We start from the raw sequence: 14,172 nt of genomic DNA on the forward strand, positions 1-14,172 counted from the left end.
ATGAATGAAGGAGCAACTTTTTCACCAGCAAAAGCAGGATGGCCCAATAGTAGATTATATTGTTTGCCCACAGTCAAAGCCCCTGTCTACTGGGTTGTTCTCCATATTCATAGGCCCTCTCTGTGTCCCTGTTCTGGTGAACTCAGACATGAACGTGGGAGTTGCTCCGGCCATGAAATGTGTACTGAGATAGTGTGTTTCCCTTCCTAGCAGCAGCTTTAAGAGCTTGTGCATGGTTTGGCATTCTCTCTTTTCCTTCTGCCACCAAGACTGCAGTATTCTGGATAGGAGCCAATACTCTCACTTAAATCCTGAAATGTGGACTACATGGAATCAAGTCAGAGCCAACCACTTCTGGACATGGGTATGAGGGAGAAAGAAATCTTTTCTGTTGTAAGCCACAGAGATTGTGGGATTGTTGCCACAGTATGACCTGGTTAACCTTGACAGGTACAGGGCTCCACACACACTGTTTTCTTTCTTCTCCTGGCTTAGGAAGCGAAGTGTTCCTCCTTTTGCCACAGGTTAATCTCCCCAACCCCCACCAGTCTCGTTGGGTCCCTTCCCTCAGTTGTCACTTCTCTCTTCTGAACTTTCAAGCACTCCCTTTCTGTTGACTTCTCCTTAGCACATAGACGTATTTGAATATCTCCCATCTTAACAAAACCAAATGAATAATCAAACTCTTCTTAGACACCACTTCCTTTTCCAGTTATCACAACTTCTATTTTTCCAAAAAAGAGGTTTCCACCTCCCATCTGTACTTTCTTTTCTTACCTATTTTCTTAGTCTATGTGGCTGTGGCACTGACACTTTGGCCATACAAGTGAGACAGCCAGGTGAGGGGGCGTCCCTGGAGAAACTCCAACCAGCCTGCCCACTGAGGTGGAGCCTTGGGAAGTTTACAGCCTTTGCAGTGGGGAGACTCTGACCTTGCGAGAGTCCCGGTTTCCCACTTTTCTCCCTTTTCACCCAATAAAACCCTGTCTTACTCACCATTCAAATTGTCTGAGAGCCTGAATCTTCATGACTGTGAGACAAAGAATACCATCTTTAGCTGAACTAAGGAAAAGTCCTGCAACGCAAGCTGACAGACCCAATGGTTATATTTTGCAGATATTGACTAGTAACACCAGGAAAAAAATAGTTTGTTGTCTTTTCCTCTTCTAACCATATTCCTCATTTTTTTTCCTCTGAAACCAGGGTAAGAGAGCATTTTCTCCAAAGGAAAGCTGAACCTACTATTACTTCATGGTAGTACAGCATGGAGCTTGGCTGTAGGTTCCAGGAGAAATCACTGTTACCTACCTCAAAATTTACACACACAATGTGGAGTCCTAGGCCTAGGCCATGCACCTCTTTCTTTCCAGATGCTTCATCTATAACATCTGTCAATCAGACGGTGGGGGACATTGTGTATCCCATATTTGTCTGGGATGTTAATCATATTAGACTATCCTGGGGCCAAGTATCAGTCCCAAAATACTTTTCTCTATTATTCATAGAATGTTGGGGGGCTCCTCATGCAAAGAAGGATGCCCGTGGCCTGATCTGAAATTCGGAATTTTGGAGTTAGACACATGGACTGGGTTCTCCACAGATATGTTACACTATAAGTTGCATGTAAGGAAATTGATCTGCTCTTCAAATTTATTTAAACTCAGTAAGAATGAACATGGCACTATCCTAAAAACTGACAGCATGTCTGTACATACTGTTTAATTAAAATAACCCAGCATAATTAAAGCCCCTGGCTCTTGCCAAGGGTTTTTAAATGTTCTCTTCTGCTCAACTGCACCTATGATGCTATAGACACATAATCATCATTCGAGATTTTCTTTTATTTCCCCAGGTCATAACAACTTTGTGGAACAATTTGTTTAACAAACATAATGGTTTAGGACTTAAAGTCCTCTCTTTCCCTTCCGAATTATCCCAGCCCCTCTGATACAGTTTGGATTTGTGTCTCTGCCCAAATTTCATGTTGAATTGTAATCCCCAGTGTTGGAGGAGGGGCCTGGTGGGAGGTAATTGGATTATGGGGGTGGATTTTTCCCCTTGCTGTTCTCGTAATAGTGAGTGAATTCTCACAAGATCTGGTTGTTTAAAAGTGTGCAGCACCTCCTCTCTTCTCTCTCCCTCCTGCTCCAGCCACATAAGACCTGCCTACTTCCCTTTTGACTTCTGCCATGATGCTAAGTCTCCTGAGGCCTCCACAGCTGTATTTCCTGTACAATCTGCAGAACCATGAGCCAATTACAGCTTTTATTTATAAATCATCAGTCTCAGGTAGTTCTTTATAGCAGTGTGAGAATGGACTAATACACCCTCCCTTCTCACTGTCTCTAAGACAGGGGTTCCCAATCTCTGAGCTGTGGATTGGTACCCGTCAGTGGCCTGTTAGGGACCCTGTGGCAGGTGTACCCCAGGAGGTGAGCAATAGGCAAACAAGCACTACTGCCTGAGCTCCGCCTCCTGTCAGATCAACTGCATTAGATTCACTTAGAAGCATGACCCCTATTGTGAACTGTGCATGCAGGGGGTCTAGGATGCATGCAGCATATGAGAATCTAATGCCTGATGATCTGAGGTGGAACAGTTTCATCCTGAAACCATCTAACCCTCCACCCCCAGCCCATCCTGCCCACTGTGGAAAAATTGCCTTCCATAAAACCAGTCCCTCGTGCCAAAAAGGTTGGGGGCTGCTGCTCTGAGACTCATTTCAATGCATCGATTGCTTTTGGATCTGGGGGTCATTCTCATTGCTGTTTATTCTGATGCAGGGTGGCCTCTTCTAGCCTGACTGCCATCCTTCTGCAGCCACATTTCCTACAGCTGTGCTCATGTGGTAGTGTCATGCTTTGTAAATTGTAGTGCTGGGTAAGGCTCTTAGTCCATCAGTGATTGTCGCTCTTAAACACATTTCAAAAGTATTCTGGTTTTAATGCTTTTCTCACGTCAGATACTTAGGACAACTTTCCAAGAATTTACCTAGAGGATATTTGAATGGTAGCAACCTGTTTTAATAAAAAGGTCCCTCTTCACTTTTCTGTTATGATACTTTTGGTTGTAACACAATAGCTCTTTAAAAATGGCTGAAGGAATAGGGATTTAATTTCCTCCACGACGGGAAGTCTTGAGGTAGGCTTTTCTAGGGTGGGGTCAGTAACTCAAAAATATCAGGATTCTTGGTTCTTTCCCATTTTTTTCCTTTTGTTATCCTCAATGTGTTGAAGATTTATCCGTGTGTGGTCACAAGATGCCTACCATAGCTCTAAGCATCATGGCTCACACAAAAACACAGAAGCAAGAAGGGAAAGTGGTGTTTTGTTTTGTGTACATCTCTCTCTCTTTTTATTAGGTGTGAAAAACTTTCCCAGAAGCCTCTAGCATATTTCCCTTGGGCCCTACTGGCCAGTATTGGATATACACCCATGCTGTATCTGCAAGAGCAGCTGAATAGGGAGAAAGTTGGCATATTTAGTCTCTATGATGGGAGGAAAGCTCTGCCAGCAAGGAAGAAGGGAGTTAGGAATGGCCATTGTGTGAGCAATGTCAATGACTACCACATCACTGCCAACTAGCATCCCAGGTGCCTTGGGTGTCTCCTGCCTCAGAGTGAATTCTATGTCTAAATAAAGGAACCTGCCCCTACACTTGGCCTCTCATGTCTCCTTTGTTAGGAAGCAATAATCTCACCTTTCCAGACAGTTCCACCATTCGCAAAGACCTCTTAATAATTTCTTCCCACAGCCTAAGGCAGTCTTAATGCAAACAGAACTCCTAGTGACTTTCCTGGTACTCCAGAATCAACCTGAGCAGGATATGTAGATTAAGATCCTACTTCTTCATTCTTCTGTCCTCCCATCCCCCCACCCAATTTTTGCTAATTTAAAGCAACAGAAAGCCATGTTTACTCCTTACGCAGGCTCAGAAAAAATGTGTATGGGCTAGCAAAAATGTTTGTACTTTTTTCCAGGGTGATCATTAATATCTCTGAGGAGTAACAACAAGACGACTTACTCTCAAATACACTTATTGACCTAATCTCATTTCTTTATAACCTTACATCATGTGCTCATTATATCATTATACAGAATCTAAAACAGTATCAGCTCTCATGTTGTCAATAACTGTTGTTAGGTACAATCTAAATAAATCCTTTTTAACATATCCTGACTAGATTTTCAAATCTTAATGTTGGTGAAACCCTGTCTCTACTAAAAATACCAAAAAAATTAGCTGAGTGTGGTAGCGTGCACCTGTAGTCCCAGCTACTCGGGAGGCTGAGGCAGGAGAATCACTTGAACCTGGGAGGCAGAGGTTGCAGTGAGCCGAGATTGTGCCACTGCACTCCAGCCTGGCAACAGAGCGAGACTGTGTCTCAAAAAACAAACAAACAAACAAAAAAACTTAATGTGAACTCTTTTTGTCATTACTACAATCTGAAAGCATTTATTAGGCATCTAATTCCATGTGGTACTATCCTGGCTCATATATAAAACAAAGCAATGCAACAAATTTTGCCTAGGAGTTTAACATCAAATGTACACAGAGTAATTAATACACTTAAAAATTCACAATTATCAACTGACAAAGAGGGAGGGCAAGCTCAGGCTGGTCTCAAAGTGGTGGCACATCTTGGAAAGGGCTTTATGCAATTTCATTAATATCTCTTGAGCACTTACTATGCTTAAGACCCTGTTGGGCCTATAGAGATTGATGTGATAAAAATCTCTGCCTTCTAGGGGCAAATAATCTTATAGGGAAAAATACATTGCCCAAGAATAAGTTTTTCTCCTTCTAAAGGACAGTTTCTGTCCCCTCAGGTATACTTTAGTCTTGCTCTGCTGAAATCTTACCTTGAACCATTGCTCACTTTGTCACTTCTAGCAGCCTGTGATACACAGGCTGTATTTTCCTTTGAGGTCGTGATGCTATGTTTGCAAGGGCCTTCTGGTAGGGAAAGATGGGACAGGCTTTGCTTCTTTTAAGGCCATGTCCTTCCTTAGATCACATTCCCCCTCATAAATTATGGATTAAGATGCAGTTATACTTAGTTGGCTGTCACAAAACCCAAAAACACAGTGGCTTCAGTAACATTTAATTTACTTTGAGAATAAACAGTGCAAGAATGGCATAATGGTTCAGGAATCTATGCTCTGTCTTTTTCCTATGCCATTCTGAACTCTAGGCCTTCATGCTGTGGTCTAAGTTGGCTGCTCCAAACTTTGCATAAATATGGCTGCTGTGTGCAGCATAGACTATAGCAGGTAAGGGAGAAAGCATGGAAATGAGTCAAGTCATCATTGTAGCCTATGTGAGAGAGGATGATGGCTTAGACTAAGATGATAGATGTGGAAAGAGAAAGAAACGGGCAGATCTAAGATATTTGGAAGTAGCACCAACAGGATTTGTTGAGACATAAGATGTGTGTGGGACCATGAGGGGAGATTCATGAGGGTTGTGCAGAGGGAAGAATGCAATCAATGATGACTTTTAGGTTCTGGCTTTAACTACTGGGTGATTCCATTAAATGAGTTGTGGGAAAGGAGAGATTTAGGGGATCAAATCAAGTGTTCAATGTAGGCATTTTAAGCTTGAGATTCCTATCAATTACGAGAATGCCTGCTTGCCTACTGAATTTTTGACTATTATCTGGATTTCTCCTTCCTATGTCCTAATGCCTAAATGGGTGCTCAATCCCAAAGGCTTCCATAATTAGGAATAAATCTGTGCCCCTATCCATTCTTCAGATTTGTTGCTGGAATTTCCTGGCTATATGTTTTCAGACCAGAGTTTGTACCTCTCAATTTCCCCAGCTCCATTCTGCATGGTGCTGTGTTCCCATTTCCCTCTCTCTTCCTGACCCTGTGTTTCTGCAGTCATAGGATGCCTTGGGACCAAGTCAACACAAGTCAAGCTTTTAGGAATAGACTAATGATTTTTTCAAATGAAAGAAGATCTTGGAAATTTTTGTCTTGTATAATTTTCTTTCTTTTTCTTTTTTTTTTTGGTGTTGTCCATTCATTGGGTATAGGCAAATTAAATAAATACATTTTTAGAAAATGGCCAAACAGTAAATAAATGTTAATAAGTTGGTATTTATTATTGATAATTTCCTATTTTGATAATAAATATCTATTGCAAATGAAGGCAGAAGCAAAAGGGAGGCTACTGTGTTCTTTATATAAAAAAATATATTAAGGGCATCTTCATGGCCTTAGAGCATGCAGATATAGTTCTATCAGGTTTCTCAAAGCTCATCAAGACTGAGAAATGCTAACTAAACTGGCAAGCAACTGATTGGTCTTTTTGAGGGAAAATTTAAGAAATTGTAATGTAGACCAGGTACGGTTGCTCACGCCTGTAATCCCAGCACTTTGGGAGGCTGAGGCGAGTGGATCACGAGGTCAGAAGAGCGAGACCATCCTGGCCAACATGGTGAAACCCTGTCTCTACGAAAATACAAAAAATTAGCCACGCATGGTGGATCATGCCTGTAATCCCTGTAATTCAGCTACTCGAGAGGCTGAGGCAGGGGAATCACTTGAACCCGGGAGGCGGAGATTGCAGTGAGATGAGATCGTGCCATTGCACTCCAGCTGGGTGACAAGAGTGAAACTCCATCTTCAAAAAAAAAAAAGAAAGAAAGAAATTGTAATGTAAAATAAACCTGACTTGACAATGAGATCCTGTTATCTGTACTGAAGGTATCCTCTGAAAACCAGTTTACATATCAATAATCTGCTTGATAGGTGCAGAATAAGATGTAATATAGACTGTTAAATGTCCTCAAAAGATATGTTCATTAACCCTTGTAAGCCTGGGATGATTTTGTATACTGAGACTTTGCTGAAGTTGCTTATCACCTTAAGGAGATTTTGGACTGAGACGATGGGGTTTTCTAAATATACAATCATGTCATCTGCAAACAGGGACAATTTGACTTCCTCTCTTCCTATTTGAATACCCTTTATTTCATTCTCTTGCCTGATTGCCCTGGCCAGAACTTCTAATACTATGTTGAATAGGAGTGGTGAGAGAGGGCATCCTTGCCTTGTGCTGGTTTTCAAAGGGAATGCTTCCAGTTTTTGCCCATTCAGTATGATATTGGCTGTGGGTTTGTCCTAAATAGCTCTAATTATTTTGAGATACATTCCATCGATACCCAGTTTATTGAGAGTTTTTAGCATGAAGGGCTGTTGAATTTTGTTGAATGCCTTTTCTGCATCTATTGAGATAATCATATGGTTTTTGTCATTGGTTCTGTTTATGTGATGGATTACATTTATTGATTTGTGTATGTTGAACCAGCCTTGCATCCCAGGGATGAAGCTAACTTGATTGTGGTGGATAAGCTTTTTGACGTGCTGCTGGATTCGGTTTGCCAGTATTTTATTGAAGATTTTCACATCTATGTTCGTCAGGGATATTGGCCTGAAATTTTCTTTTTTTGTGTGTGTCTCTGCCATGTTTTGGTATCAGGATGATGCTGGCCTCATAAAATGAGTTAGGGAGGATTCCCTCTTTTTCTATTGATTGGAATAGTGTCAGAAGGAATGGTACCAGCTCCTCTTTGTACCTCTGGTAGAATTCAGCTGTGATCCCATCTGGTCCTGGGCTTTGGTTGGTTGGTAGGCTATTAATTACTGCCTCAATTTCAGAACTTGTTATTCGTCTATTCAGGGATTTGAATTCTTCCTGGTTTAGACTTGGGAGGGTATATGTGTCCAGGAATTTATCCATTTCTTGTAGACTTTGTAATTTATTTGTGTAGAGGTGTTTATAGTATTCTCTGATGGTAGTTTGTATTTCTGTGGGATCAGTGGTGATACCCCCTTTATCATTTTTTACTGTGCCTATTTGATTCTTCTCTCTTTTCTTATTAGTCTGGGTAGCAGTCTATCTATTTTGTTAATCTTTTCAAAAAACCAAGTCCTGGATTCATTGATGTTTTGAAGGGTTTTTCATATCTCTGTCTCCCTCAGTTCTGCTCTGATCTTAGTTATTTCTTGTCTTCCTCTAGGTTTTTAATTTGTTTGCTCTTGCTTCCTTAGTTCTTTTAATTGTGATGTTAGGGTGTCGATTTTAGATCTTTCCCCCTTTCTCCTGTGGGCATTTAGTGCCATACATTTCCCTCAAAACACTGCTTTAGCTGTGTCTCAGAGATTCTGGTACATTGTGTCTTTATTCTCATTGGTTTCAAAGAACTTATTTATTTCTGCCTTCATTTTGTTATTTCCCCAGTAGTCATTCAGGAGCAGGTTGTTCGGTTTGCATGTAGTGGTGATGTTTTGAGTGAGTTTCTTAATCCTGAGTTCTAATTTGGTTGTACTGTGGCCTGAGAGACTGTTTGTTATGATTTCTGTTCTTTTGTATTTGTTGAAGAGTGTTTTACTTCTAATTATGAGGTCAATTTTAGAATAAATGCAATGTGGTGTTGAGAAGAATGTATATTATGTTGATTTGGGGTGGAGAGTTCTGTAGATGTCTATTAGGTCCACTTGGTCCAGAGCTGAGTTCAAATCGTAGATATTCTTGTTAATTTTCTGTCTCATTGATCTGTCTAATATTGACAGTGGGATGTTAATGTCTCCCACTATTATTGTCAGGGAGCCTAAGTCTCTTTGTAGGTCTTTAAGAACTTGCATTACTGGCTGGGCGTGGTGACTCACACCTGTAATCCCAGCACACTGGGAGGCCGAGGCGGAAGGATCACCTGAGGTTGGGAGTTCGAGACCAGCCTGACCAACATGGAGAAACCCCATCTCTAGCAAAAATACAAAATTAGCCGGGTGTAGTGGCACATATGCCTGTAATCGCAGCTACACAGGAGGCTGAGGCAGGAGAATCCCTTGAACTTGGGAGGGGGAGGTTGTGGTCAGAAATCAAGCCATTGCACTCCAGCCTGGGAAACAAGAGCAAAACTCTGTCTAAAAAAAAAAAAGAACTTGCATTATGAATCTGGGTGTTCCTGTATTGGGTGCATATATATTTAGGATAATTAGCTCTTCTTGTTGCATTGATCCCTTTACCATTATGTAATGTCCTTCTTTGTGCTTTTTGATCTTTGTTGGTTTAAAGTCTGTTTTATCAGAGACTAGGATTGCAACCCCTGCTTTTTTTTTTTTTTTTTGCTTTCCATTTGCTTTTGGTAAATATTCCTCCATCTCTTTGTTTTGAGCCTATGTATGTCTTTGCATGTGAGATGGGTCTCATGAATACAGCACACTCATGGGTCTTGACTCTTTATCCAATTTGCCAGTCTTTGTCTTTTAATTGGGGCATTTAGCCCATTTATATTTAAGGTTAATATTATTATGTGTGAATTTGATCCTGTCATTATGTGTTAGTTGGTTATTTTGCCCATTAATTGATGCAATTTCTTCATAGTATTGATGGACTTTACAATTTGGTATGTTTTTGCAGTGGCTGGTACTGGTTTTTTCTTTCCATATTTAGTACTTCCCTCAGGCACTCTTGTAAGGCTGGCCTGGTAGTGCCAAAATGTCTCAGCATTTGCTTGTCTCAAAAGGATTTTATGTCTCCTTCACTTACGAAGCTTAGTTTGGCTGGATACGAAATTCTGGGTTGAAAATTCTTTTCTTTAAGCAAGTTGAATATTGGCCCCCACTCTCTTCTGGCTTGTGTGGTTTCTGCAGAGAGATTCACTGTTAGTCTGAGGGGCTTCCTTTGGTGGGTAACCCAGCCTTTCTTTCTGGCTGCGCTTAACATTTTTTCCTTTTTTTCGACCTTGGTGAATCTGACAATTATGTGTCTTGGGGTTGCTCTTCTCGAGGAGTATCTTTGTGGTGTTCTCTGTATTTCCTGAATTTGAATGTTGGCCTGTCTTGCTAGGTTGGGGAAGTTCTCCTGGATAATACCCAGAACAGTGTTTTCCAACTTGGTTCCATTCTCCCTGTCACTTTCAGGCCACAAATCAAATGTAGGTTTGCTCTTTTCACATAGTCCCATATTTCTTGGGGGCTTTGTTCATTCCTTTTCATTCTTTTTTCTCTAATCTTGTCTTCATGTTTTATTTCATTAAGTTGATCTTCAATCTCTGATATCCTTTCTTCCACTTGATCGATTCAGCTATTGATACTTGTGCATACTTCATGAAGTTCTCATGCTGAGTTTTTCAGCTCCATCAGGTTATTTATGTTCTTCTCTAAACTGGTTATTCTAGTTAGCAATTCCTCTAACCTTTTTTCAAGGTTCTTGGCTTCCTTGCATTGGGTTAGAACATGCTCCTTTAGCTTGGAGGAATTTGTTATTAATCACCTTATGAAGCCTACTTCTGTCAATTTGTCAAACTCATTCTCTGTCCAGTTTTGTTCCCTTGCTGGCAAGGAGTTGTGATCCTTTGGAGGGGAAGAGGAGTTCTAGTTTTTGGAATTTTCAGCCTTTTTGCACTGATTTTTCCTCATCTTTGTGGATTTATCTACCTTTGGTCTTTGATGTTGGTGACCTTCATATGGGGTTTCTGTGTGGACATCCTTTTTGTTGATGTTGATGCTATTCCTTTCTGTTTGGTAGTTTTCCTTCTAATGTCAGGCCTCTCTGCTGCAGGTCTGCTGGAGTTTGCTGGTGGTCCACTCCAGACCCTGTTTACCTGGGTATCACCAGCGGAGGCTGCAGAGCAGCAAAGATTGCTGCCTGTTCCTTCCTCTTGAAGCTTTGTCCCAGAGGGGCACCTGCCAGATGCCAGGCAGAGCTCTCCTTTATGAGGCATTTGTCAATCCCTGCTGGGAGGTGTCCCCTAGTCAGGAGGCATAGGGGTCAGGGACCCACTTGAGGAGGCAGTCTGTCCCTTGGCAGAGCTTGAGTACTGTGCTGGGAGATCCGCTGCTCTCTTCAGAGCTGGCAGGCAGGAAAGTTTAAGTCTGCTGAAGCTGCACCCACAGCTGCCCCTTCCCCCAGGTGATCTGTCCCAGGGAGATGGGAGTTTTATCTATAAGTCCCTGTCTGGGGCTGCTACCTTTCTTTCAGAGATGCCCTGCCCAGAGAGGTGGAATCTAGAGAGGCAGTCTGGCTACAGTGGCTTTGCCAAGGTGTGGTGGGCTCTGCCCAGTTCAAACTTCCTAGCGGCTTTGTTTATACTGTGAGGGGAAAACCACCTACTATAGCCTCCCCTAACCAAGCTCAAGCATCCCAGATTGACTTCAGACTGCTGTACTGGCAGTGAGAATTTCAAGCCAGTGGATCTTAGCTTGCTGGGCTCCATGGGGATGGGATCCACTTGGCTCCCTGGCTTCAGCACCCTTTCCAGGGTAGTGAACAGTTCTGTCTCACTGGTATTCCAGGTGCCACTGGGGTATGAAAAAAAACAAAAACAAAAACAAAAAGCTCCTGCAGCTAGCTAGGTGTCTGCCCAAATGGCTGTCGAGTTTTGTGCTTGAAACCCAGCGCCCTGGTGGCATAGGCACTGGAGGGAATCTCCTAGTCTGCAGGTTGTGAAGACCCTGGGAAAAGCATAATATTTGGGTTGGAGTGCACAGTTCCTCACAGCTTCCCTTGGCTAGGGGAGGGAGTTCCCCAACCCCTTGCATTTCCTGGGTATGGTGATGCCTCATCCTGCTTTGGCTCACCCTCCATGGGCTGCATCCACTGTCTAACCAGTCCCAATGAGATGAGCCAGGTACCTCAGTTGGAAATGCAGGAATCACCCACCTTCTGCGCTGATCTCATTGGGAGCTGCAGACCGGAGCTGTTCCTATTCAGTTATCTTGCCTGCAACCCCGCCAATTTGTTTTTGTATTAATAACATTTTCAATTTTATGCTTTTGCTGTCATATTGCCAGATTAAGTGTTTTTACTGTTCTACTTTTTTGATAGATTTTTCTTTCATTATTATAAAATATTCCTTTTTTATGTAATGATTTTTCATCTTGAATTTTATTGCATGCAAAATTAACATCATGGTATTTTATTTTTATTGGCATTTACTTTAGCTATTTTCTTTCCAAAACTTTATTTCAATTGTTCTAGTACATTTTGTTTTAGATACATTTCTAATAAAAAGCATATGACTGGATTAAAAAAAAATACAGAGTTTTTTTCCTGTCAATAGAAGAACTTAATTCATTCATATTATTGGGGCACATCCTGACATTTTCTGTTATGCTCCCCAGTTAATATTCCCCCTTGTTAATTTTTTTTCTTTCATCTGGAGATCAAGAGACAATCCTAAAAGTTGCCAGAGGAAAGAGGGTAAGTTACTTACTGAAGAATAAGAAGCAGAATGCTAATAGACTTTGCATCAGCAATGCGAAATACTGGAGGACAGCAAGCAGTATCTCTAGTTCTGAAGGAAAATTAATTTTAAACTAGAATTTTTAGTTAGTCACAATTGAATTCAAATATGAGAGGTGGAAATGACATTTTTGAACATGCCAATACTGTCTACTGCTTAGTATAGAGTCGAGGAAGCCATGCTAAAAGGGCAGAAGTCTCATCTGAGGTCCCGTTCTTTTTACTGCAGTCTTTCATATTCTTGCCCAAGCATTTCCTTGCATTTATGGATCTTGAGCTTAGAGCAGGGGTCAGCCACTACGGCCTTTGGCCAAACCCACTCTGCCGCCTATTTTTGTAAAGGTTTTTGTAAAGGATGTTTGGTTGAAACACATCAATGTTTGTTCATGTATGCATCCATGCAGACTTCTCCTGCCCTGGAAGAGTTAATTGCTACAGAGACTGCCTGACTCACAGGGCTGGGTCTAGGTGAGGAAAGAGAGGTGCCCAGGGTGCAATATGGAGGCACTCCTTTTTAAGGCTGGCCCTGCACTTGTGTGACCCCGAGCATGAACACTGCCTTAAACTGTATTCACCAGCTTCCTCATGCCTAGTCCCTACTCTGCCCAAAATACCTCCAATGTGATCCTTAACAGAAATTGTTCCCCAGCACCTGATTTAAAGTATCACCACAATTGTTTGCATTCCTGGGATAGTTTTCTCTTGTACAAAGTATGGACCATGGTTTCCTACCTTCAGCTTTCTCTCTGTTTTTTATCACACATGCTTTTTATTTTGTGATCCATTATTTTTTAAATACATTTTTTTCCATGTGTTTTGGGTAGGAGGGTGGTAGATCTATTTTACAAAGAGATCTAATGACAATTTAGTCTAAAAGATAGCATTTTAATATAAACTGCTATTCTTTTCTTGTTCCATTCAACGACCACCACACGCCCCCCCGCCAACCGCCCCTGCAACTTTTCTTGTAGAATCTGTTATTGGAAGTTTTACCTTTTCAGAGCAAATCTGACAGTGCTGCAGAGGACATGGCATGGAGTTATATATTCTTTCCCAACCACCCTCTTGTTGAGTTCCTAAAAGGTTCATAAATATGTCACTAGAAATTGTATTCATATTGATTTTTTTCCTTCTTTGAGTCCTTTTGTATTTATTGCCTGAGGCATAAAATTAAGATCATTCTTACCCTTGTATTGGCTGCCTGCCTTGCACAGTAAAACATCATTACTGACTTGTTTATGTATTCAGCATCTACTTTGTGCTAAGTACAAGTGCTGTGCAAGGGGCTAGGGCTACAATAGTGATGAGAAAACTGACCCTGTTCCTGCTCTCATTGAGCTTACAGTCTAGTGTGCGAGGCAGAGATTGATTAAGTATTAATTATAAGTTGTCGTGAGTGGTATGAAAGAATGACACAAAAGGTACAATAATGTCTAAAAGGTGGTCCCAACCTAGTCTGAGACTGCTTCCCTGAGAAAGTGATCTGGGAGCTAAAATCTGCAAGAAGAGTAGAAATCAACTAGATACACTTAAGGGGGGAAAAAAAAAAAAAGAGTATTTGGGGAGAATGAGCACTTTATGCAAGAGTCCTGAGGCAGGACAGAAATGACAGAAAGATAAAGTGACCAGAAGAAAGATAAAGTGACCAGAGGGCTGACAGTCACTTCCATGAGGAAAGAATATGAACAGAAAAAGGCTAGAAAAGTGGTCAGTGGCTACATCATATATATGATGTAAATTTTGGTCCTATTTTTAGAGCAATTGAAATTCACCTAAAGCTTTTAAGCTGGGAAATGGCTGATCATATTTAAATAATAATTAAAAGTCAGTATTGTAAATGTCAGAGGAGAAAAGAGAGTGAGTGTGGGTAAAATTATGTGAGGAGTTATGGCAGGAAATGGGAAATGGTCCAGA

The sequence above is a fragment of the Chlorocebus sabaeus genome, chromosome 21, assembly GCF_047675955.1.
Source record: "Chlorocebus sabaeus isolate Y175 chromosome 21, mChlSab1.0.hap1, whole genome shotgun sequence".
Classification (NCBI taxonomy): domain Eukaryota; kingdom Metazoa; phylum Chordata; class Mammalia; order Primates; family Cercopithecidae; genus Chlorocebus; species Chlorocebus sabaeus.